This window comes from Carcharhinus amblyrhynchos, chromosome 1, assembly GCF_965287045.1.
Source record: "Carcharhinus amblyrhynchos chromosome 1, sCarAmb.v2.hapA, whole genome shotgun sequence".
In the NCBI taxonomy this organism is placed as follows: domain Eukaryota; kingdom Metazoa; phylum Chordata; class Chondrichthyes; order Carcharhiniformes; family Carcharhinidae; genus Carcharhinus; species Carcharhinus amblyrhynchos.
The window spans coordinates 83597926-83624067 of NC_137324.1; positions in this window are offsets into that span (position 1 = coordinate 83597926).

The following is a 26142-nucleotide window of genomic DNA, read 5'->3' on the forward strand; positions in this document are numbered from 1 at the left end:
ATACAATCATTGTGACAACAACCCAGCAAGGCAGTGCTAACAGGAAAATATTCATCAATGGTTAACACTTGACTGTCACAAGAGGAGCAACATCCAAACAGCACCATCCCTGAAAAACACCAGTTAGCATGGATAGATAATGTAGAGGTCCTATCTTGCTTCTGAGCCTCAATGTGCCATCAGGTATCAGGATGGAGTGACCTGTTACAGTACACTTGCCCCCGAAGCTGCAAGTTATGTTCACATTGGCCTCAGAGAGTGGATCAGCAGGACCACTATTTGATTATTTACAAACATTCATTACCTTGCATTTGTCAGAAGCCTGGCAAATCTACCTCCTATACTGCCTTAGCATTAGGGGGAAATGTGGCTCAGTCAGCATTGACACAGCAATCAATGACCACCTCTTCTCTTCTAGATCCTGCTGAGCACTCAGGAAACGTGCCATAGAATTGCTTTCATTACAGTCCTCAATATTGTCCACGTCACAAAAGCCAATCCTTTCTATATGCCCTAAGTCAATGAATGCACAGAAGTGTGATAAGTTCCATATTGATTTAAGCACTTTACAGAAGATTTTGTAAAGAACTGTTAGGCAGACGTTCAGAAACAAAGTAAGATCCACACAGGTAAGTAGATGGCTTTATTAGGATGAACACACTTGTCCGAAGTCACACACTCTTTAGCAGACATTTCAAATGTCAATGAGTGGAACCTACTTCATTCATTCAGCACCATGCATGGGGAAGGTGGAAACTAAGAAAGGAATAATATTCAACCCTAAATGCAGAGATGAAAACACACTACACTGAGACATGAAAGGCTCAATGATGAATGAAACTTCTCCTATAAAAGCTCAAGTCATGAAATAAACACCAAAGTGCACTTGGGAGAGAAAACAAATCTGATGTTAATTGTGAAAAATATTCGTTAAGTCCACAAACTACAGACTTCATTGCGACAACTTCAGGAAAATCATTAAGCTTGATGACCAATTCCTCTGAGAACAAATAATGTCTGCCTGAGATCCAAGGATCACAAGTGTATTGTTCAACAATCATTTTCATTTACGAAGTGTCTTTGTTCATGTTGCCGATATGTAATTAAAGGTGATTCACTGTGCTGAGATTGAGAGAGAGTGAATGGAACAAAGGAACTGGATAAGGATAATTGAGGAGCACATTTTAAACTCTTGAATGAATGAAGGACCTTGCATCATATCAATTAGCCACCAAATAATTGAGAATTGGAGAAGGATAAATGAGAACTGTATTTACAATAGTGAAGAGTATTTGCAATGAATGAACACACATGCTGCCTTAATGCATTCAAAATTTCTAAATTTTTCCAACCCTTTCACTATGTCTCAGTGCAGCTGTGATATCTACAAAAGAAATGGAGGCAGCCTGTTGACTGCTACATCCTGTTGTCTAAGATGACTCTGGCTGGTGTCCTTTGTTGGTCTGAGATCTGTTGAAGGTCTCCTGTTCTGGGGTAGGTGCACTTTCCTGGACTGACCTGCTGGAGTTGATGGGGTCACCTTCAGAGAGAGTTCAGAGCAGTAGGACATGTTTGGTGTGTCGTGGATACATGTCCCCAGGGTGTCTGGCTGGTACTCCTCCTCCCTCTGCATGCTGAAGTTCACCTCCCTTTGGGTGCCCATGGAGGGAGAGGTGCCCTGCCTCCCTCTCACCTAGTCACTGCTGGAATGCGGCCTTAGCTAGAGTGATGATGTGTGGGTCAGAGTGCAAATCTGGCAGGATTTGCTGGACCTGGGCCCCCAAGGCAGACATCCTATAGAAACCGCAATATGCATATCTGCCAAAACGATGACATTAAATGGATGAATTCCTTCAGCCTTAGATCCAGTCTTTACATAGTCTCTGACAACAGTGTCTGATGTTTCCCTGCCCGTCTGCCCATCTCCAACATTTCTCACAGGGCTGAGGTCCTATGAGGAGAGGCTGAGGGATTTGGGGTTGTTTTCGCTGGAAAGAAGGCGGCTAAGAGGGGATCTTATTGAAACATATAAGATGATTAGAGGTTTAGATAGGGTGGATAGTAATAGCCTTTTTCCTCTGATGGAGAAATCTAGCACGAGGGGGCATGGCTTTAAATTAAGGGGTGGTAGTTATAGGACGGATGTCAGGGGTAGGTTCTTTACCCAGAGGGTGGTGAGGGATTGGAATGCCCTGCCTGCTGCGGTTGTAAATGCGCCTAGTTTGGGGGCGTTTAAGAGATCTGTGGATAGGTTTATGGACGAAAAGGGATTGGTTTAGGTTAGTGGGTCATTGTTTTGTAACTGGTCGGCGCAACATCGTGGGCCGAAGGGCCTGTTCTGCGCTGTAATGTTCTATGTTCTATGTTCTATGTTCTATGAGTGCAGAGGCTTGTTATCACACTCAGCAGAGGTCTGGTTTCCAGCAGTCCTCCGAATGTCAGAGACTTCAACTGTCAGTGCCTCGGCGTGTTGTGGACCTGTTTAGTGAAGTCTGGGGTGGAGGCATTTGCTGGAGGTTTTCCTCCGTCTGATTTTTTTGGTAGCTGGAACAGAGAAAAGAGATAATGAGTGATTGATTAGACCCCTACACCATAGGTCACTCACCACCATTGTCTGCATATGGTCATTATATACTGGATGGACCATCACTGGTTTGTTGTGGATGATCTTGTCCTGCACAAAGAGAGATAGGGTGCCACTATGAATGAAGGAGCAGTTCAGAAGATAGGCATTAAGTATGATCGTCCCATTTACTGGTATTGTGTGGCATCCCTGTGGACTATACCCACTCTACCCTTAGATTGCCTGAGGGGGTGAGGTTGGAGTGAGTAGAAGTTTCACTTACCCTGATGGAGCGCGTCAGGTCATTCATTCTTTTCCCACATCACAAGGCAATCTGTTTTGTTGGTCACAGGTACCGACCTGCCTAGTGGCCTTCTCCCAAGTTAGCATGGTCAGTCGGGACAACCTCCTGAGGAAAACTGACCTCCTAACCTTTCCTGCACAGACTGGAGAATCCCTGGGAAGGCCTCACTGAGCCATGAGTGGTTCTTTTGGGCACTACTAAGAGCCAAAAACGAAACAACACACTGACCTGCAGTGAGTAAATGTCAGTTCGAGTGCTGTTTAAATGTGCTGCAAGGACATTCAACCTCATGAAGCAATGATGGGGTGGATGAATCCTTATACATCCTGCCCCATTCAGATTCGTTGAGATCCTTGTTGATGCATAACGAATTAGATGGAAAGCAGAAGATTATGTGATTTAATCCACAGCTGCCCAGTAACAACCACGCCAACTTTCCCACTCACTACTGCACTTAATCTTTAGAAGAAAATTCCTCCCGTTTCTTTCCCTTCAGTGGAATCTTCATGCAAAACGTCCACTCAATGTGAATTTACACCTAGAACTGCTTCGGTCAGATGTATTGAATCAAAGCATATGACACAGTTAACAATAAAACCTTGCTCTTACTTTAAAACATTTTGCCTCCTTGTTCTTTTTATCTAACTGAAGATAAAGAGGAGAGTGGCTCATTGACAAAAAGCTGGAATATGTGAATGTTCAATTAGCTGAAGTCCGCATTTAATGGTAATTTCTCACACTGTTTCATCAGGGTGGTCGATTAAGTGGAGGCATTACTTTTTTCGCAGTCTAAAAATATATGCTCGTTATATATTTTTGAATTTAATCATTCCATTAGCAAGTATGTCTGTGGTAATTTTCAGAAACTTCTTTTGAATTATGAATCCATTTCTAATATTTTTCCAGTACTCCCCCGCAGACTTCACTTGTCAGCCTAAAGCTTCTACTTGCTTCTCCTCCCACTCTCACTCCTCTGGTGTGAACAATCACATGGTATTTGCTTACTGCTTAGCTCTCACGACAATTTTAACCATTTCCAAGCAAGTACCAACTTTTGTGGTCCTGAATCAGAAGAAAAGTGGTTTTCCTCCAGGTACTCCAGTTTCCTCCCACAGTCCAAAGATGTGTGGGTTAGGTTGATTGGCCATGCTAAAAAATTGCCCCTTAGTGTCCAGGGATGCATAGGTTAGAGGGATTAGTGGGTATAATATGTAGAGATATGGGGGTAGGGCCTGGGTGGGATTGTGTTCGGTGCAGACTCGATGGGCAGAAGGGCCTCTTTCTGCACTGTTCTATGGTTCTATGGTCTATGTTAAATCTGAACAAGATGAAAATGCAATGGTGGGAGTTGAGTGTGCTGAGGACGAGGTGAAGATATAGGCAATACTTCTTTAATTAGCTAACCATTATAAGTCTTGCTGTATGTTAATAATGATATAAGAAGGCTCCCGTCATGTAAAAGGAATTGTGTAAATGGATTGTAGGTCTATTTATTGAGACTGGGCACATGAACAAATAATTATCCTGCCGTTCATGTCAGCAGAATTCTTCCTGCCATGGGTTTTCCAGCAGTGAGGGCTATGTTCAATAGGAAACCTCATTGACAATGGTGGGGTCATAGAATCCCACCACCAGCGAGTGGCATGCCACCTCCCAAAACACACCGCGGACAGGGAGAAACATCCCGCCCATGAAATAGTACAAAATTTGAAGACATCAGCAGCAGAGCCAAGGTGAAACAGAAAATGCATCACATATACTTCCCTTTCAGTTATACCACATACCTTAAAGACATATTATAATCAGCCCTTCTCTTTCAAAATCTTTTCACTCTTCCAAAGACATATAGCTATTTACAATATATGTTTCTATTTAGCATCTATGAATCTCTAAAGCATCGAGGTAAGCCACTGGGTACTCCCAGATTTTGTAGTGGTAACCCTGGCTGGAGGTTTCTTTAATTATTCACAGTGATCTGTGGGATTATCATCCTTGGATGTTGTTTCTGTTTGCATTTGATATCTTGTCCTAAATGCAATATGACTGCATGATGATTAAGCAGCTGATTTTATCTTTGAATACATCTCATTGATGTGCCTTTGTACGTAATGACTTAATAAGACCTGACTTCTGAGAAAATCATTGTCATCTCAGTTGGTTGCCACACAGCTCTGATGGGATCTTGCGTGCAAATTTGTCCTCACTGTAAACTTGGCAATTCTGTACCTGCATTTTATACTGTGCACTTTTCTCACCTTCTCATGCAACTTTAAAATTCTCTTGCTCTCTATATTCTGGGAGAGGAAAATGGGTAGGAGTAAATAAATATGCAATGATTTGCCAAACATGAGCTCTACTGGTGATGGAATAGTTCTACTTAAAGCTGTTGCTCTCAGATGTAATATTGCAATGTGCCGGTCCTGCTTGGTGTATCTACATTTCAGAATTAGGTGTTTCACTATGCAAATCATTGGATCTATGATAATAAGGAAGAGAAAAAGTAGTGCGATCAATATTTTACTTCTCACATGTATTCTGAAATAGCTTACCAATGAATTGTGGGCTATTACCTGTCATGATCTCTCTGGGCACTCCAAGTAAACTGAAAATAGTACCAAAGAGTGTGCATTGCAGTTATATTTGAAGCATTGTACAATTGTTAATGGGATATTTGGTAAAGTAATTAATGATTAATCAATGCCATGGTCATGAAAAAGATTGGGTGTGATTTTGGACCAAAAATAGATGGGAACATGATGTGAAGTAAATGATTTTATGTGCTGACTTGACATATGCTCTTGACATACCTCACACTTCTGGATGACAACTCCAATCTCATTGTTTATATCTGGCCAACAGACCAACTTTCCTTTGACATCACTTCCCTCCCCTACAACTTCTATTATGCAGAACAGGAGTGGCAATGTCTTAACTACACAGTCACCTTCCCACTTCTCTGCATGTTACGCAGCATTCTGAATTAGACTTTCATCAGGAATTTCACTCGAGTGAATGACCAGTGGAGTTCCCTGCCTAACCGCATTTTCGCAGCAATATGATCACAGAGGCTGTAATGATTCAAGGAAAAAAGATTACTATCCCCTGTGGGTAACTAGTGATGAACAATAAATAAATCTTGTTAGTTTATGCTATACCCTAATAATGAATTATAAAAAAACAGACATGTGGAAAGGGGTGTGAGAAAAGATTATCAAATCTATTCCATTCCAACATATTACCCTTGCACAACATCCTCTGTGCTTTCTATCTCTTGGGATGGGTAAAATAACAGAGGCAAAGGGTGAGGACCATTAAGGAAAATAATAAGAAATTCTGCTCCAATTTCCTGAGGCAGTCAAGCAAGATTACAAGGTTACTTATAGCAGATCACAATTTAAATTGACTATTAACTGAAAGCTCCAGAATGAAAATGGCCTGTCCTTTCAGCAAAATGTCAGGTTCTTTTTCTACGGGCTGGATTTTTTCTGGCTTTTGTGCCTCTGACTTAGGACAAAATAGGGGTCCCAAGCCTACACTTCCTGGAAATGTGCCTTCTGCTTCCATACTTGGCCTACTAAGGATGATAGTAGGCCCAAGTATGGGATCGAGAACCTTGGTAGTCTGACCAGGAGAGGTAGGCTCCATTGAGGCAGGTCAAGGACTATAACATGCATTCTCAGAGGCTATTTCCCCGGGTTGAAATGGTCGCTACGAGAGGACACAGATTTAAGGTGCGGGGAGGCAAGTACAGAGGTGATGTTAGGGGTAAGTTTTTCACTCAGAGGGTGGTGAGTGAATGGAATCGGCTGCCGTCAGTGGTGGTGGAGGCGAACTTGCTGGGGTCTTTTAAAAGACTTCTGGATGAGTATATGGGATTTAGTGGGATTGGGGGTTATAGATAGGTCTATGGATTGGTAGGTGTTGATGTGATCGGCGCAACTCGTGGGCCGAAGGGCCTGTTTGTGCTGTAGTGTTCTATGTTCTACGTTCTATGTAACATGCATTCAGAGAACCATATTAGCTTAAAAAATTAAGGAGCAAAGTCATTTGGACTGAGTGAAGGGGACACCCCTCAGGAGGAATTTTCTGGTCTGCAAGTGCAGCTTTTCATTCCTTGGAGCAAGCACCTCTGGTTCGAATGTCTCCTCTGACTTGTCACAAGGAGGCCACTTCCATTGATCTGCTAGCCTCTGTACATAGTGGGGCTGCAAAATTGTCCATAGTTAAGGCCTTAATCATCTTAATTGACTGCCTGCCTCCATGGAATGGACTGCACACTTCCTCCATTCCCATCCCAATAATAGAAATAGATCGGGAAGCCATACAGTGTGACCACCTCATCCCTCAACTATTTTCCCAACTCCCCATCCCTAGATCATCACCACAAGGCTGGAAAACTCCAGTCCAGTGACCGCACACTCACCATGACTCAGCAAGTTGTTACAGAGAGAGATTACTGTCCACAAAAAGAAAGGACTTCTGATATAAATTTTGATGTTGACACATTTGATAGGTGCCATGGTCGAAATTGGTGCTGACTTATTTTTTAGCCACGTCACCAACATTGTGCCAATATCTACCAAGTAATCCAGAGTTGGCCAGAAATGAATCCTCAGACCATATTTACTTCATACCTGCCCTGCTTTCATACTTTGCTCACCCATTTACACCAAACTAATTTCTATCCCGCAGTTTCCCCAGTCACTCCTCATGACTCAATTTTCAGACAATATGGTATCCCTACACCGCTCAGTATGTTGTTTCAATTAGGGTTAATATTCGGGCAGATTCTTTTCCTTGTCTTCCAAAACATCAGCTGAAGAGCCATTTAAATTCCCAAAGAAAAGTATTCTTAATTATTTCAATTAATATAATAACCATTGGTAGAATTTTGCCAGTTATATTGTGCAATTCTATCACTGCTGATGTAAATAGTCAATAACAAATTTCATGAGTTCTCCCAATCTATTCTGATAACCTTCATTACTTTTCTGGAGATGCTGCTGATCCTTTGCCGTTCCACCCCCATTGTATTCAAAACCAAGGATGTTGTGCAGCAGAGAAACATTGAACTATAAAGAGTTACATAATGCTTCTGAAAGTTCCTGTTTTGTTTTTATGTGGCTATGTACACACAAATTCAACATTTATCAAAATAATGTATTAGTGCAGTTTACAACTGATTTTAATTCTAGCTGATGATTTCAATATTTCAGCTTCATGGCACAAATTGCAAAGAATAATTTGCACATGATTTTCTTAATTGGCTCCCATTATAAGGGAGCATAAGACAGGAACAGAAACTGTCAGGTATGGGCACAAACGAAAAGTGGAGCTTTTTCAAGGAACAAATATTGCGTGTCCTTGATAGGTGTGTCCCTGTCAGGCAGGGAGGAAAGGGCCGAGTGAGGGAACCATGGTTCACAAAGGAGGTTGAATGTCTTGTTAAGAGAAAAAAGGAAGTGTATGTAAGGATGAAAAAACAAATTTCCTCCAATTAAATACTGAGAAGATTCACATCAAAGTCTTGTGCCCTTGCTAAGGATTGCTGACAATTACTGATTCCATCACTATATCTGGCTTTTGTTTCACATCATAGAATCCCTGCAGTGCAGAAAGAGGCCATTCGGCCCATCAAATCTGCACTGAACACAATCCCACCCAAACTCTATTTCCATAATCCGTCATACTTACCCTGCTAATCCCCCTGACACTAGAGTTAATTTAGCATGGCCACTCAACCTAACCTGAACATCTTTGGACTGCAGGAGGAAACTGCAGAACCAGGAGGAAACCCAAGCAGACGTGGGGAGAACATGCAAACTCCACATAGACAGTGACCCAAGGCCAGAATTGAACCCGAATCCTTGGCACTGTGAGGCTGCAGTGTTAACCACTGTGCCACCAATCTGTTTGAAGCTAAGACTCTCGAGCCACTCTGTCTGAAGCAAAGACCCTACTTAGTGTTGGGAACACCTATGGAAGATCAACCTGGTACTGGTGGTATGCAATGCTGAAATCACATCAATCTTGTGGCTATAATATCACACCCATGCTGTTATACCTGCAGAGTAATGGAAAATAGACCTTTACTTTAAAAGCAAAATGGACAATGGAAAATATGCTTTGGAACTAGATGGAATTTAGTGGTCAGGAATCCTTACTTCTTGTCTGCCAATATACATGGGACTTCTTAGGGCTGCAAGTTCGCTGACTTATTTGGAAAGGGCATTAAAATGCAAATGACTTTTTGAAGCTTTCCACTGACAAGTATTAAAATGTAGCAAATCTTTCTTGTAGACGCCTTAGCTGCTATTGCCCAAATACCTGCAGAAAATAAGGCACAATGTCCCTTTAGACTTTCAAGCTGTGGAAGGGAATTCTAAGAATGGTGGTGAGGAGAAATTCATTCCTTCATAAGGAAATGCAAATATCTGAAACTCAAACCCTATTGTGTGTCAATGTTCAAGTCATCAGGGACCATTTGTGTGGACAATGGAAAACCAGATGTTACAATCACCTGACCAAAATTAGGTTTTGAGAAGAAAGGTTTATTAAACATATCTGGCAAGCAGTGAGTCAGTCAGTCTGGGACACAAGGAGATTCAGCTCAGTAAAGGAAGGATATTGCCGAATTCCACAATAGGCAGAGGACTGTGTCTAGCCTTCTATCTACGGACTTGAAGAAGCAAGTTGCATCTTCACTACAAGGGCTCAATTGTACTTTGACTGGAACAAAGGCAGAAACCTCCTGCTGCAAGTATAAACCGTGAAAACCTGTCGCCAGCAACTTCCAACTACCATTTCTTGGTGAAAGTATAATAGTGAACTTTTGGTCTCCTTAAAAACCTAAGTGCTCGTGAGATATAAACATTTATTTTTCCTTTTTTAAAGCTAATGTATTTGGGCTGTTCTTAAGACTCTCAGCATTCAAGGGGTTAACACACTTCTGCTTTAAATGCACATTTAACTTCAGTCAGTCAAGGATTAGAAAAAGTGGAAACCATCCTACCAACTTTCCCCTGTCTGTAATAACTGGTGCTGTTAGCACATTCCTCAAATAAACCTGACACTTCATAGATTCATGCTGGCTACCCACAGTACCTTTATGTACATTCTCTGCTTTGATAGCATCTTTCTTTTAAAACTTAAGATCCTTGAGGCAAGACTTCTCATGATTCTTAGATCAACAACTTGTATTTCCTCATCACAAAAACAGAAAATGCTGTAAAATCTCAGCAGGTCTGACAGTATCTGTGGGGAGGGAATAGAGCCAACATTTGGAGTCTAGATGACCCTTCATCAGAGCCGTATTTCCTCAAGTTGCATAACAGTTCCTTCAGTTCATTCATGCTCTGTTTCTCATTCATGAATGTGCTCCTGACTCACTATCTAATGAACCCTCTTGCATGGCTAACTCTGTGCTGATTCTTTTGGATTGAATGCGTGATTGATAACAAGTGAAGAGATGTTAGCAGTGCCTAAAAGAAAAGATCCAGGAGAGAATAATAAAAATATATTAAGCTTAATTGGGTGAGCAGTACAACTCATGCGATATTCATAAAATTCATGTGTATTATTACAAAAATCATCACATTTGAGGACTTGGTTCCCATAAGCAGCTGCAGTTCAGATATCAAAATGATACTTCTTTGCCTGGGTTTATGGGCACAATCCTCTTCTACAAGAAATTAAACAGTACAAAAGCTCTTTGGTTGCTATGTTAAGCTCTGCCACATGGCTGACATTAACCAAATGAGGATAGAAGTGATAACAATACATGAAAGATGCAATGACAATCATGTGAGAATTGCAAACCTGCAATAAATGTAAAGCTATGAGGCTAAACACAATTAAAGATAAAGGAATGATGTATAATGGATTTTGCAGATTTCCAGTACATTAACCATTAAAGGAGCGAATACTTCAAAACCATTAATGAAAAGTGTAAATAAGCGTACATCATGCTGGCTACAGTAAATTCATGTAATGTGACTTTATATTGACTAACCTGGTAAGCAAATCTGATGAATTATAGGGGAGTCAACTACTGTGCTAAACAAGCAGAAAAGGGAAGATGAGACCAAGATCGAATCATAATGTCAGAACCTTCTCAAAGATCTGCCTGGTGTACTCTTATTTCTTATGCAAGATCACTAGGAAGAGATTGAGGTGATTTTAATCTGCTGTGAATTTTCCACCTGAGAGTGGTAATATTATCATTTGGAAACCCATCCACAAAGTGCAAACGATCCAGAGAATTAGTGGATCACTATAACAGGAAGAAGTTCAACCACCTCACTTCTGCTGGAATTCCCACTACATGAGAATGTCTGTCCTGACGTAGATGCAAGTGCCAACTGTCTCAGCAACAGTTATCCAGAAGCGCACAACTCTACTTCTTGTCATCTCAACAGCTAAAGGTTCCAGTTTGGTTTATGCTATGTTTTTTTCAAGTTTCTGGTTCAGTTGCAATAATTTGCTCCTGTTTGCGCTTGTAAGCTGATACTTCATTATTTCTCGCCATTTGATTTTCGGACAATATTTGGGAAGTTGAAGTGAGGCTCCACTCAGCTAGATTCTGAACCAGTGTGCCTTAGACCTGTCGCAATCTGTACTTGAAGTCATGCTAATGAGCCCAGTTCAGAGAATGCTGGACACGAGTATCACAATTCCATTTGAGTCCAGCTTCAACTCCTCAATATGAATGGTATGCTTTGCCTGTATTACTCACAAAAAACAATACTTCTCACTGTATACCAATACATGTGACAATAATAAATCAAATCAATAGTCAGTATGACATTAACTATGTACCTTACAGGAGAGTCAAAATTAAAGTCCCCAGAATCTTTTGCAAATTACCTGCCTTCCGTAGGAGCTACACACCATGAATGTAACATGCAGCAAAAAAATGTACAATTAACTATGACAAGCATGGAGGATTTGCTGGTCTCCTGCTGAAGTTACAGCGGGGGACTACGAGAAATTCAGGGCCATTTAACCTTTTGTGTTATTACTATTCTTCATATAGATTTGACTTAATAATCTAGCAGCCTCAGTAGGAAGGCAGTGTTCATAAGTTGGGCATATCAGGGGGTTTGTGGGCCCAAGTTCCCTGTGAATGAAAAAAGGGAAACAGGATTTTTCTTTTTTGCTTTTAATGAGATTATTGGCAAATTTACTATTTCTTTGCAATTTTTCTTAAATATATATCTTTTCTGTCAAATGGACTAAAATGGCTGCCTTGAATTATGATAAGACAAACACAAACCGCACGAAATGGGGCTTTCAACACAGAACATTTCTATTTTGCTCTAGGCTTTTGCTTTAGACTCTACCTGTCTATGACTACTGCAGAGTGTATTTTTACTCCGATCCATTATATCAAATGTCATGCTATTTTTAACCTAAGTACTGCATACGTGGTTGCCAGACAGCTCTATTACCATGGAGGATTTTGCTGCTGAATCTTAATTAAACTGTAGGTGCTAAATAAAACAAACAGGGAATAAACAATCCATTTGTGCTTTTTTAGAAGTTCACAGGACTCACAAAGAAGTTTTCTTTTCAAAAATAGGAAGTGGCTGGATTTTCAGGGCTTCTGCAGCCCTGGCTTACCTGACTAAAGAGTCAGGGTGTCAATCAGAATAGGGATGCCCGCACTCAGCCATTTAAAGGCCGATTGGTCATTAATTAGCTGGAAAGGGGACTTTTGCCCCTCAGGAACAGGAAGAACTGAGTTGGAGAACAAGTAGTCAGTGATTGGCAGCTCTCGCGTACTGGCAGCACCAACTGGGGCATGTAGACTCCAGACAGTGACACCAGATCCCTGGGGAGAGATAGGTGCAGCCAAGGTGGAGTAACAGAGAGGAGAGAACTGGTGAGGTGGAGGCTTGAATGAGGCATGGGAGGGAAAGGCGAATATGGTTGGAGAACCTGGACGGTGTTACATCTTGTGGAGTCCCTCCAATATGGCTACTACGCCCATTAAGGAGGGATTCCCTCTGCCCACACAGCGAAACATGTAGAGCTGGGCACTTACAATGGGGCTCACCCACTGCTGGGATGAGGCCCTTAGATGGGTATTAATTGTCTCAGTTAATGGATTACATTGGCCCACTGGCTGTTGGGTTGCCCATTAACCCTCCCCTTACCGTTGGTATGATAGTAGTGGAGCAGGTACAGGGCTCCTTTTTCTGTCCATGTTTCTCAGCAGCGGAGGTGGCCTCCATTGGCCGGTGGTGGGATCTTCTGGTCCTTCTGCTATCAATGGGATTTCCTGTTACTCGCATCTCTCACCATCAGAAACCTGCAACTGGGGTGGGATGGCAGGGGAGAGGGGGATGGCGGTGCGGCAGGTAGGGCTTGCATCAGCAGGACAGGGAGAAGCTGCCATGAGCTACTGGCCGGAAAATCCTTCCAATATTTGTACCATTCAGGATATGGCTAATTCTGTAGGGCAGGTTTATTTTGCGCACATTACAAATGACTTCTGGTGTATTATCACATGTTGGAAATTCAGAGCCATCCCAGTGGCTAACTGTGAACCATAGTGATGGATAAAGTGTTATGGCCATGATAACTTTACACTTTATTAACACATCAACAATTATTGTTTGGTCTGAATCTTTTTGTTTTCAGAGCATTCATGATTTATTTCCAGCTGCAAGATGAGTTATGTTTTGAGGGCAGGTTCACCTTTCGGTCCTGGACATGATGCACAAAACAAATGTAATTGTATCAGATCACCCAACTGACTATTAATCTAGCAGATATGACTGCTTATGTACTTAAATGCACAAAGCTTCATTAGCAGCAAGTCAAGAATATGTACATAAGATAAAAGCCTTAAAATTTTTAAATGAGGAAAGATATTGGGGTCATTCTCCAACATACAAAAGCAATGGAGTAGACCAGGAGACTTGAGTGGAGGCTGTTTTGTGGGCCCCCCACTGGGTACCACAGCCTCCGTGATTCTCAAATTCAGGACTTAATTCAATTTTTACTTGAATTTGACATTTAGAATTTTTTTGGGAGAATCGCCCACATTTGGGATTCTCCCAAAAAACTTCTAAGGGTGGAATTTTACCAAAGTTCATACGATCCTACCCAAGGTCAACAGAGAATGTTATTCTCCGAGCCGAGCCTGAACCTGGAATCTGGGCAGGCGTGCCAGTAAAATTCCAGCCTAAGTGTCAAAATCAAGTAAAAACTGGAGTAAATCACACTGTTTCTTTTTAAGCAGGAATTTCAGAATGGATCTTCCACGCTCTGTGCACTGCAGAGTGCCCTAGCGTGAATGCTAAAGATCTGTGAGCTGCACCTATTCCTACTGGAGAGGCGGGCAGCACTGAGATTTGCGCATGCATAGTGGCCCGCACTACTGGTCTCCTGATCACTGGCCAGACTTGCGACCCGGCATCATTGCCTCATGCCTTAATCGCTGGCCTTCCAACCATCTCCAGGCCAGCCCGTACCCCCCACCTCGATTGCTCCCCACCCACCCCGAGGCAGTCATGATCTCCCCCACCACCAGCAGTTCTGACCACTCTCCCCCGCTCCTGCAATCACAAACCCAGACGTCCCCATAGCAATCCCTCCCCCTCCCTCCACCTTAGTGGCCAGCCCCGATCTGTCCACCTACCCTCTGATGTGGAAATGCCGGTGTTGGTCATTGTACCATTGTACGCAGCAAAGTACCCAGCCTTCAGGAGAACAGTGAACACAACACTGCACAACCTTGCCACAGCAACTTCTGCAAGATGTGCCAGATCATTGACACGGATGCCATCATTTCATGTGAGAACACCATCCACTAGGTACACAGTACATAATCTTGCAACTCGGCCAACGTTGTCTACCTAATACACTGCGGGGAAAGGTGTCCCGAAGCATAGTACATTGGCGAGACCATACAGACGCTACAACAACGGAAGGATGGACATCGCTCAACAATTACCAGGCAGGAGTGTTCCCTTCCAGTCAGGGAACACTTCAGCAGTCAAGGGCATTCAGCCTCTGATCTTTGGGTAAGCGATCTCCAAGGCGGCCTTCACGACACACAATAACGTAGAATCGCTGAGCAGGAACTGATAGACAAGTTCCGCACACGAGGACGACCTCAACCGGGATCTTGGGTTCATGTCACCCCACAACTTGCCTGGGCTTGCAAAGTCTCACTAACTGTCCTGGCTGGAAATAGTTCACACCTCTTTAACCTGTACTTAACCCTCTCTCCACTCGCATTGTCTGCACATGTAAAGACTAATTACCTATTAAGACTTGTATTTCATCCATTATCTTGTAATTTGGATCTGTGTTTATATATGCCCTGCTTATGAACCCAACTCTTCACTCATCTGGTGAAGGAGCAGGCTCTGAAAGGTCATGCTACCAAATAAACCTGTTGGACTTTAACCTGGTGTTAGGAGACTTCATACTGTACCCACTCTCTGTCACTGATCCCATGTGCAGAGTGGTAACAGGAACCACCCTCCCACCACCTCCCCCCCCCATTTGCATAGAGGCCCTGCTCCCAATAGCCCAAACCCTCCCCCTGACCTCACCCCAATGCCCGATTGGCAGTGCCAAGGAGCCCCCTGGGCATTGCCACTTTGTCCCTTGAGCAGTGCCAGGCTGGCAAGGGCTGCTAATCAGATAGTAACAAAGATTACCATATTTAACATCAGTTCTGTGTTGATTTCTGCATGGAAGCAATGGCAGCCAGTGGGGAGGCCGCTAACCAGCCTTCGCTTATGTCTCTTGGCTAGAGCAGTCCAGTGAGCTGAGAAAATTGCCCCCATTAGTTCTGACGATGTGGAATCTGTATGGATAGAGCTGAGAAACATTAAGGGGTGAAAAATATTCATGGGGGTTGTATATAGACCCAAAACTGTAGTGGTGATGTTGAGAATTACATTGTGGGAAATTAGAGATGCATGCAATAAAGGAACATCTGTAATTATAGGTGACTTTAACCTGCATATGTAGACTGGTCAATTTAAATTAATCTGAATGCCATAGAGAGGGAATTCCTGGAGTGAATACAGGATGGCTTTCTAGACCTAGACCTTGAGGATCCAAGTGGAGCACAGGCAATCCTGGACTGGGCATTGTCTAATGAGAAATGAATAATTGACAGTCTACTTTGCAAGACCCCCTGGGGATAAGTGATTATGACATGATAGAATTTTTCATCAAGATGAAGAGCGACATAGTTGATTCTGAGATGAAGGTCCTAACTTAAAGGAGACTATGATGGTACAAGGCACGAGTTGGCTGTGGCTATGATGGATTGGGAAACATTCCTTGAACGGATGATAGTGGATAGGCAATGGTGAACATTAAAAGAGTGAATGGATGAACTACAACAACTGTTTATTCCTGTCTGGCCTAAAAGTAAAGGTAGCCTAACCATGGCTTCCAAGGAAAATTAGAGGTGGAATTAGGTCCAAGGAAGAAACATACAAATTAGCCAGCAAAATCAAAAGAGCTGAGGATTGGGAGCAGTTTAGTATTCAGTAAAGGAGGACAAAGGGATAGATTAAGAAGGAGGAAATAGAATATGAGGGTGATTTCGACAAGCTGAGTGAGTGGGCATTTGCATGGCAGACGCAGGATAATATGAATAAATGTGAGGTTATTCATTTTGGTAGCAAAAACAGGAAGATTATTATCTGAAAGGCTATAAGTTAGGAGAGGGGAAACTGGGTGAGCGTGTACACTAGCCGCTGAAGGTAAGCATGGAGGTGCAGAAGGCGGTAAAGAAGGCAAGTGGTACGTTGGGCTTCATAACATTGAGGATTTGAATACAGGAGCAGGGATGTCTTGCTGTAACTATATAGCACCTTCATGAGGTCACACCTGGAATATTGTGTGCAGTTTTGTCTCCTTATTTGAGGAAGGATGTTCGTGCTCTAGAGAGAGTGCAGAGAACGTTTACCAGGCCGACTTCTGGAATGGCAGTATTGATTTATGAGGGGAGATTGAGTTGGTTAGGATTATTTTCACTGGAGTTTAGAAGAGTGAGGAGGGATCTCATAGAAATGTATAAAATTCTAACAGGACTAGAGAGGGTAGATGCAGGAAGAATGTCCCCGATGGTGGGAGTGTCCAGAACATCATCTAAGGGTACGGATTAAGCCATTTAGGACTGAAATGAGGAGAAATTACTTCACCCAGAGAGTGGTGAGCCTGTGGAATTCACTACTACAGAAAGCAGCTGAAGCTAAAACATTGTATTTTTTCAAGAAGGAATTCGATACAGCTCATTTGCAAAGGGGTTCAAATGCTTTAGTCGGAGTAGAGAAGGAGGTAGAGGGGGGGAGGGGTAGCATTATTAGTCAAGGACTGTATCACAGTGTCAGAGAGGAAGTTTGATGAGGACTTGTCTGTTGAGGTAGTATGGGTGGAGATTAGAAATAGGAGAGGAGAGGTCACCCTGTTGGGAGTCTTTTATAGACCTCCTAAAAGTTCTAGAGAGGTTGAGGAAAGGATTGCGGAGACGATCCTGGTTAGGAGTGAAAGTAATAGGGTAATTGTTATGGGGGATTTTACCTTTACTAATATTGATTGGAATTGCTATAGCTCTAGCTCGTTAGAGGGGTCAGTTTTTGTACAAAGCGTGCAGGAAGGTTTTTTGACTCAGCATGTTGATAGGCCAACTAGAGGTGAGGCTATATTGGATTTGGTGCTGGGAAATGAGCCAGACCAGGTGCTGGACTTGGAAGTTGGTGTGCATTTTGGTGATAGTGACCACAATTCGGTTATGTTCACCTTAGTGATGGAAAAGGCATGAACCTCGGGTCAGTAGTTTTAGCTGGGGGAAGGGTAATTATGAGGCTATTAGGAGAGAACTAGGAAGCATAGGTTGGACTAGGAGACTACAGGGACTGGGAACGTCCGAAATGTGGAGTTTTTTCAAGGAGCAGCTACTGCGAGTCCTTGATAGGTATGTCCCTGTCAGGCAAGGAGGAATTGGTAGAGCTAGGGAACCGTGGTGCACTAAAAAAGTTGATTCGTTGGTTAGAAAGAAAAAGGAGGCTTATGTTCGGATGAGACTTGAGGGCTCAGGTAGTGCACTAGAAAGCTTTAGATTGGCTAGGAGGGAGTTGAAGAGTGAGTTAAGAAGGGCTAAAAGAGGACATGAGAAGACTTTGGCTGATAGGATTAAGGAGAATCCTAAGGCGTTCTATAGGTATGTTAAGAACAGAAGGTTGGTTAGGGCAAGATTAGGGCCAGTTACAGACAGCAGAGGGAAGTTATGTGTGGAACCGGAAGAGATTGGAGAGGCATTGAACCAATATTTCTCTTCGGTGTTCACGCAGGGGGACATGAATGTAGCTGAGGAGAACACTGGGTTGCAGGGGTGTAAACTAGACAGTATTGCAGTTGATAAGGGGGATGTGCTGGATATTCTTGAGGGTTTGAAAATAGATAAGTCCCCTGGTCCGGACGGGATTTACCCTAGGATTCTCTGGGAGGCAAGACAGGTGATTGCAGAGCCTCTGGCTCTGATCTTCAGGTCGTCGTTGGTCTCAGGTATAGTACCGGAAGATTGGAGGATAGCGAATGTTGTCCCATTGTTTAAGAAGGGGAACAGAGGCTTCCCCGGGAATTATAGACCGGTGAGTCTTACTTCTGTTGTGGGCAAGGTTTTAGAAAAAATTATTAGGGATAGGATTTATAGTTATTTGGATAGTAATGAATTGATTGGAGATAGTCAGCATGGTTTTGTAGCGGGTAGGTCGTGCCTTATAACCTTATTGAGTTTTTTGAGAAAGTGACCAAAGAGGTGGATGGGGGAAAGGCAGTTGACATGGTATATATGGATTTTAGTAAGGCATTTGATAAGGTTCACCATGGTAGGCTTCTGCAGAAAATGCAGATGTATGGGATTGAGGGTAATCTAGGAAATTGGATCAGGAATTGGCTAGCAGATAGGAGACGGAGGGTGGTGGTTGATGGTAAATATTCGTCATGGAGTTCGGTTACAAGTGGTGTGCCTCAGGGATCTGTTTTGGGGCCACTGCTGTTTGTAATTTTTATTAATGATCTGGATGAGGGTATAGTTGGGTGGATTAGTAAATTTGCTGATGACACCAAAGTCGGAGGTGTGGTAGATTGTGAGGAAGGGTGTCATAGTTTACAGGGAGACTTAGACAGGTTGTAGAGCTGGGCCGAGAGGTGGCGGATGGAGTTTAATGCGGAGAAGTGTGAGGTAATTCACTTTGGTAGGAATAACAGATGTGTCGAGTATAGGGCTAACGGGAGGACTCTGAATAGTGTGGATGAACAAAGGGATCTAGGTGTATGTGTACATAGATCCCTGAAAGTAGGGAATCAAGTAGATAAGGTTGTTAAGAAGGCATACGGTGTCTTGGCGTTTATTGGTAGGGGGATTGAATTTAGGAGTCGCAGCGTCATGTTGCAACTGTACACAACTCTGGTGCGGCCGCACTTGGAGTATTGTGTGCAGTTCTGGTCCCCACATTACAGGAAGGATGTGGAGGCTTTGGAGAGGGTGCAGAGGAGGTTTACCAGGATGTTGCCTGGTATGGAGGGGAGGTCCTATGAGGAGAGACTGAGGGATTTGGGGTTGTTTTCGCTAGAAAGAAGGCGGCTAAGAGGGGATCTTATTGAAACATATAAGATGATTAGAGGTTTAGATAGGGTGGATAGTGATAGCCTTTTTCCTCGGATGGAGAAAGCTAGCACGAGGGGGCATGGCTTTAAATTAAGGGGGGGTAGTTATAGGACGGATGTCAGGGGTAGGTTCTTTACCCAGAGGGTGGTGAGGGATTGGAATGCCCTGCCTGCTGCAGTTGTAAATGCGCCTAGTTTGGGGGCATTTAAGAGATCCGTGGATAGGTTTATGGATGAAAAGGGATTGGTTTAGGTTAGAGGGTCATTGTTTTTTAACTGGTCGGCGCAACATCGTGGGCCGAAGGGCCTGTTCTGCGCTGTAATGTTCTATGTTCTATGTTCTATGATATGGGGGAGAAGGCTGGATCAGTCAATTTGGTTGGATGATCAACTATGGTCATAAATGAATAGCAGAACAGGCTTGAAGGGCTGAATAGCCTCCTATTTTCTGTGGTATGTTTCAATGTAAGACTGCTTTGAGACATGCAAATGAATAAACAGGAATTACACTCATCAGCAGATTTGTATGTGCAGCTGTCATATAAGGATATCACATAGCAAAAGTTGTAAGTCACCAATTTGTCAATCTGATGCAAAATCCAGAGTTTCCAAATTACCACTGGTGTCCGAGGCCATTTGTAGAAGGGGCAAGAAATCGGCATGAGGATTAATCTAGTTTTTGAGTTCAAGTTTACCTTTTACAATGTTTTACATGTTACTCAAAACCAGTGAGAGAAAGGCAAATGGCACTCACCATTTAAGCCTCATTAGAGAGGTCGACAGTAAGGGAAATTGACCACCTGCCCAGTGAACAGTCACCTGACCAAGAATCAGAACTGCTTTAATTTGCTGAAACTCTTTTCTTGATTTCCTTTCACATCGGTTACATAATTCACTTCCATTCTGTTATTGCAAACAAAAGATCTGACACACAGAAATACCTAAAACAATTACTTTGAAGAATATTCTATGCTTAAATGTCCTGTAGAATATCAAACAAATGATCTAAACTTGTTAATTCAGTATTTCAACAACAGCCAAGATATATTTTGCAAATGTATTACGAATTTCACCACAAAATCTTCAAATGATTTTAAACCCCTATTGTTTGTCAGTGTAGATGTAATAGCTGAAAGTTAGTACTTAGGGAGATTTGTTTACAGACAACTTTAACACAACTGGGATAAGAAATGTTCTTGTATAAACAATACTAATGCTATTTATTTGCAGGGGAAGATTTTTCTCTGATCACTATTCAGCAATCCTGCACTCTGAGCAGGCATGTGTTCAAAGTATGTACAGCCTGAGATAAACATTGCAGCTCCAATTTCCTGAGCTGTCCTTCCTTCAAACACAACTGCCCATTGGAACAGTGGAGACCAGTGAATTTACCATTATCATTAATGATTTTAAAAACCAAGAAAGAAGATTTTTTCCCACTTTGTAGTAAACCATAAATGTTATCTGAGTTCTAGCTTTATGTTAGGGATTCTTCAGGCCTTGAAAGGATGAGAGACCGAGAGTAGTGACTTCCAACATGAGGGTTCCTCATCTCAGGCCTTATGAGCAGCTAGATTATTATCTGTGGCAGTATTCCTGGTGAGATAAAGCACACCAGACAACAGACACTGGTTATGCATCCTTCACCAAAACCACCAGTGAACATGGTTGAATTATTTTAAAATTATTTAAATACAATAGACAGTTTAAGGATTCCCAGGAGCCATTTCATCATTTTTTTTCTTGTTGGTGTCCAGAGCTTTTTCTAACCAGCCAGCCAGAAGATGGAGGGCATTTCCTGAGGATGCATGCCAAGTACTGTGGTACAATTACTTTTTCAGGTGTAGGAGCCGATACCCTGATCATACAAAGTTTTGACGTAGGCCTTTGTCGCACTATCTGTAACTGCCATGACTTGCCTGGGCTTGTAAAATCTCACTTACTGTCCTGACTGGAGACAATACACATCTCTTTAACCTATGCTAATGCTATCTCCACTCACATTGTCTGCATCTTTAAGACTTGAATAGCAGGTTAGCTGTAAAGACTTGCATTCTAATCAGTATTCTGTAAACCGTGTGTGATTTTATATACCCTTCTCTGATCAGAACCTTCCACACACCAGACGAAGGAATATCGTTTCCGAAAGCCTGTGGGATTACTATCAAATAAACTGGTTGGACTTAAACCTGGTGTTGTGAGACTTCTTACCATACGAAGTTTGACAGGGTCAGTGGCAAACAGCTCAGGATTTCTTAGAAACAATGTCAGTGATTTCTGTTTAAACCCTCTTCACATTTCCTCTTTGAATCTTTAAGATGGTTTTCCCTTGTTGCTAGCATTAATATTTTCCTTAGATTTTGGCAATGCACTAAGACCAGGAGAGTAGACATTGCAAATTCAAGTTCTCAACACATTGCTCCCCGCTGACCACAATAATTGCTCAGCCATTGGTTTTTAATATCTATGAAGACTCAAGTTGCAAAATGAGTGCAGCACTTTTTACAGGTAAAATGGAGTGTAATATGCAAGAAATATCAGAATAAGTTCCATGCAGAAGAATGAGATGGTTTCCTATGAGATTGGAAATAATTAATTGTTTTTTAAGCTTTTACTGAGGACATTGCAAAAAAGTCTGTTTAACTGATCAAGACAGTGATAAAAATTGCATTTGGAAATGTGGTAGTTTGGTTCCGTTCTTACTGATTTTCCCGTAGCCAAAATATCTCCAGAAATTGCTTCCTACATCCCTGCCCTTACACCTGGAGTGCTCCAAGAAGCGATTCTTGGTTCCCCCTCTTGCTCATTTCCTTTTGGCAACCTCTTCAATTTTTTGCCTGAAAATTTACCCAGAATACCAAAACCTCCAGCATGGGGGGACAAGGAGGCAGGTCCCAAATCCACCGCAGCTGGAACATGAATTGAACACAGTGCTGTTTGTGCCAATCTGATTCACACCAATCATCTGCCTAAGGAGTCCTCATTGCTGTAGCAACATGTATGTTGTAGTCTGGAGAGACTCCAATTTACCTTCCATCACATTGCTGACCAGGAATGTTGCTTTTACTACCTGCCATTGGCACTTGTTGTGAATCCACAATCCTTGACTATCATGTCTCGTAATGGAACTTGAACCCAGAGCATTTGGCACAGAGGTGGGGACACTACCCACTGTGCTACAAAATCTCCTTTTCTTGACAACAATATCCACAAACATTTATTAGCTCCCAAGTGCTGTTGATGACACACAGCTCAACCTCTCCAATGTCTTTACATTATCATGTGGCTTATTCAAAGTCTTAGGATAAGCTGCAATTTTCCAGAGTTAAACATTGAGAAGACCAAAGACAATGGGGGCAACATTTTATACACCCCTGCAGGCAAGTTTGTAGGTGGGGAGGAGGAGCATAACATTCCTCAGATGGGCTTCATGCTGGGTTCTTGCTCATTTTGACCTTTCTGCCATTTTACACTAGATTGGGCAAAGTCATGCACAGGCCATCTATATTTGCCCAGCTGAGGCCCTTAATTGGCCAATTATTGACTACTTGAGGCTGCTTCCCGCCCAACTTCAATTTTTAGGCTGACAGGAGGAGTTCCAGGGTATAGAGAATGTCCAACATTAATCAGTTTTGACCCTTGGGTAGGAAGGTGGGAAGGTGGAGGTACTTCCATTGGCAGCCCCCTTTTAAGTTTTGCCCCCACCCAGCTTACAACATGGTAAACACAGAACCTCCTTTCCTCAGCAGCGCCCCCCCCGCCCCCAACCACACTCCGATCCTCCATTGTCCACCCCCATCAAGGCCCAGCCTGCCATTCCCACCCTGAAAATCCCAAAACTTATTTCTCCCTGAAATCTTGGGACTTAGGCTCTAGGAATTGCATGCAATCCTAGCCATGTCCACTGCAGATATTAGAGCTGCCAGTCAATCAAACTCATCACAGCTCTCGATGATGGGACTTCATCCCAGATGACGGGCAGATGGTATGTGAAATCATTAATATGGAGCAGACAGGATCAGATGGGATGTGTTCCCTGTCAACTCTATGGAAAGGAAGCTATTGTTTCCTGTTAACTATATGGAAGAGAAGCCATTGCTCCTGAGGTAAGAAGGATATAGCCAGGCAGTAGCCTGCCATTGCCTCTGGCATAGGTTGGTACTGCCAGGTTGACACTGTGCCCATGTCAACATGGAGGTACAAACATGGCTGTGCAAACCTGGCAGTGCCAGGGATCAGTGCCAGAGGCAGAGTCCAATGGGAGCCTCTTGGGAGGGAGGGACACTCATATATCTGTGGTGGTGCGCAGGAATGAATGTGTCAGATGGGGATGCTGGTAATGGCAGTGTGCTGTGGGTTTGAGGGGTTTGGCGGGGGGTGGAGGTGTGGCGGGGTGGTGACACAATGTTTGAGGTGGTTGCCAACATTTGCTGTGTGGATGAAATGGGGGACATGCTGGCGATAACTGTGTGGTGGGGACATTTTTCCTCACTGGAACCAACACATTGCCATTTTTTGGTAAGATTCCCTCTCGTGTACGCTTAACACTTGATGCCATCCTCGTCTCCTTTCTTTGTGAGCTGAGCTTCTGAATTATATGTCTTCTCCATTACAGGATGGACTATTTTATAACATTACTTCCCTCCATTAATACATCAATCTGTTTGCTGCTGACATGCTCATCTCTGCTTTTGTCATCTTCAAATATAAATGTTCCAAAGTTCTCCTGGCAGGCCTCTCAACCTGCATAGTCTATAAACTTCAGTTTATTCAAAATATTGCCTCATGTAATCCATTCTGGTCATTCATGTGTGCTCTACCTGAAAGCCTTTGGTTTGTTGTCTACATATGAACCATCCTGAGCTGTTTTCTTAGCAGTTTGTATACTTATACCACACAGTTTTTGTGAGTGATAATTTGTTATTGCCTCCCAATCTCAGGGGTGTCTATCTTAGATGGACCACTAATCAACAATGCACTGTTGGCATTCTTCGGAATTAAGCACTAGCCACCTAGCCAACTGAGTTAATCCATCCCCAATAACCTATTGTGTTAGTGTATTATACACAGGTGGTTCTGCTAATATAAATTGGTTTCTAATCCCTCAATGTCTTAAAGCTAAAATGATCTTTCTATATTTAAAACTCTGGTCTCCCTCTCTATTTCTGTAACTTCTTCCAATCCTCCTACTTCTCTCTTTCCAAACTTTGTATTCCTCAAACTGTGGCCTAATTTTTGCATACAACTCTCACACAACCATTGGTGATCAAATGTTCAGCTACTTCCACCAGTCAACTGCGCTCCCTCCCCACCAAGCCTCTCTAGCTATGTAGAACTATCATGATATCATGAAAATCATGATATCCATTGGTCATTTCTCAGCTAATCGTTCAACATCTTAATTGTCAAGTATTTATGATGAATAAATACGATTTTAAAACAGCTAGCATTAAAATATAAGAACATAAAACTAGGAGCAGGAGTAAACCATCTGGCCCCTCAAGCCTGCTCTGCCATTCAATAAGATCGTGGCTGATCTTTTTGTGGACTGAGGTCCTTACCCATCCATTCACCATAAGCCTTAATTCCTTTACTGTTCAAAAATTTACCTATCCTTGCCTTATAAACATTCAATGAGGTAGCCTCAACTGCTTCACTGGGCAGGGAATTCCACAGATTCACAATCCTTTGTGTGGAGAAGTTCCTCTTCAACTCAGTCTTAAATCTGCTTTCCTTAATTTGAGGCTATATCCCCTAGTTCTAGTTTAACCCGCCAGTGGAAACAACTTCCCTGCTTCTATCGTATCTATTCCCTTCATAATTTTACATGTTTAAGAATCATGTTTAAGGAATCATCCTCTAGAAGAGGATGATTCCCCATCACACACCACTTTTTGTCTGCTGTTGGTAAAGCAGTGCTGGATCCAATGTAACAATGTTTTTCTGATTGCATAGCAGTAACATTTAGACAAGAGTTTTCCATGAGGAAATCTATCAAATGCTTTTTAAAAAAATGTTACCACCACATTAACTGTTTAATCTCTTTTGAAACTTGAAGCTAAATCATCGACACACTGCAAATTGAATTTTAATAGATCATTTTGTCCAAAATCCATTCTTCAGCCAGAGAATGGTGAATCTGTGGAATCTTCGCTGCAGAAAGCTATGGAGGCCAGGTCATTGAATGTCTTTAAGACAGAAATAGATAGGTTCCTGATTAATAAGGGGATTAGGGGTTATGGGAAAAAGGCAGGAGAATGGGAATGAAAAAAATATTAGCCATGATTGAATGGCAAAGCAGACTTGATCAGCCGAGTGGCCTAATTCTGCTCCTTTGTCTTATGGTCTTATTTGTATGTACCTCCTACCACATTATACATTTAAGAGGCTGATCCAGTAGGTATGGAGATTGCCTTTTGAAAAGATAAATTCTATCTGGAGAAAATTATATCATACCAAAAATTACTACAAACTGGACTATCCTGATAACAAAGGTCATACATAATATAAAATAGTAAAATGGATGGAAATGGAACAATAGTTAAATCAGGCTGAATTGGGAATAATGGAAATGCCAAAAAAATTAGTGTGCATAGATGATAGGCAGGATTTTTGTTTATTAAATATC